We start from the raw sequence: 1,870 nt of genomic DNA on the forward strand, positions 1-1,870 counted from the left end.
CTTAGTGGTCCATGGACCCCACTTTGAAACCAACTGGTTTAACACTATAGTGGTTTGTCAACGCGGGCCTGGCCGCCTGGGGACCACAGTGGTTCAAATGGACACTTTGCGAGGCTGTAACTCTGAGTGTACAAATGGAACCAAATGGACCTTTATGATTCCCTTTGTACAGGGAATCGCAGGGTTAAATTAACACCATGGAGTTTATTAAAAAAAATATATTTTTTAATTGTAGCCATCAAATGAGTGGCCTATGAAAAATGACCCTTTGGTTACATGGTAACTCTAAACTTTATTCCTAATAATAATTCACCACCACAAATAATGCTCAAATGATTTTGATGATTTTGGGCATTTCAACTGAAATGTTAGAAAGACATTGTATTGAACTGTAGGCCTACTTTCCAGTGCTTTTTTTTGTGCAAACTGCTAATAAAGTATTCAATCAATCAATAATAAAAAAAAGTAAAGAAAACATTCTACATGGATTTACATTTCCGCCTATGTGTTCAAACTTCAAGGATGACACGTTTTTAACCTCTCAGAGCTTCCATTGTGAATCTACATGAGTTTATATGGCTCAACCCCCAGACGGCCAGGCTTTATTTTTAGTTGGGGGTGTATAACTTTATATATCAATTTCACCACTTTTGCAGTAAAATATTTGTATACAAGAATCCATTTCATGTAGCCTATGACCTATGGGATGCCTTAGCCTATGAGGAAAAACAATGTTGTGTTTGGTTCTACCTCAGGTAAAGGTATCTAAAAAATGTGGGGCCATAGGCATAGTCACTAGCCCATGGGCAATTGGAGGCCCGGGGGCCACATTCGCCCCCGCAAGTTAATATCAGAATACTGATATATTATTACAATTCCAAACATGCAAACATGACCCGCTTTAATTACGTCTATATTAGTAGGTAATGACTATATTAAAATTCTATTGTATTTTTTATGTCCAATGTATTTGTAAAGTTCAAAAAGTTCACATAAGTAGGCCTATAACTAAATGCAAATTAAATACAAATGTTACTTTTCAGGATTCCTTTTCAAAAATAGCAAAACAAAATAGGATTCCAATAAATAAATAGCAAAAATAGCCAATCTACAAGCTCAAAATGCATTGCAGTGCTACACTTTGAGCTTGTAGATTGGTTATTTTTGCTACTTTTGTGTGACATAGAATGTCTGTCCAACAGTATGCAATGTGGCTCCTCTGGAGTGAGTGTGGAAATATAGTGGCCCTCTCCATCATCAAAGTTGCCCACCCCTACACTAGCCTAATAGTTGATTTAAAGTGTAAAAAAGCCACTCCTAATTCTATGTGGTCACTGGTCCGCTCTGGAACTGTCCTCTTTGTCTCTCGGCGCCTGCGCCTTGTAATTAGCCACGCAGACCAATCAGGAAGGCGGATGAGATGCGGCGTGACTGAAGCGGCCGGCCGGCAGGGAGGCAGGGCAGAGAGACACGGTGCAGCGACACTAGGAACGGCCGCTGGGGCGATCACTGGGTGATCACACTGACAGCCAGCCCGGGACGACACTAAACCACAGTGACAGCGATCTGGAAAGTGACAAAACACCGTCCCGTCTGTTGTGGACAAGGTAGCTTATAACTTATACTTTTTCTATTTTATTTATTCTAAACTTTTGTCTTTATTTTGTCTGATCATGCAAAAGAGTAAAGACTCTTTCTTTCTTTCTTTCTTTCGATCGCTGTCTGGGAGACTTGGGATAATGCTGGTGACAGCAGTACGGAACTCGGATCATCGCGCTGCGCAACAATTAAATGTTGACTTTAGTGACACATCATGCCGATGCCGATCCCATGACCCATGCTGGCCTAGGCTGCGAGTGCGAGCGATCGC

This window comes from Gymnoscopelus braueri (assembly GCF_963280865.1).
Source record: "Gymnoscopelus braueri genome assembly, chromosome: 15".
Taxonomy (NCBI): domain Eukaryota; kingdom Metazoa; phylum Chordata; class Actinopteri; order Myctophiformes; family Myctophidae; genus Gymnoscopelus; species Gymnoscopelus braueri.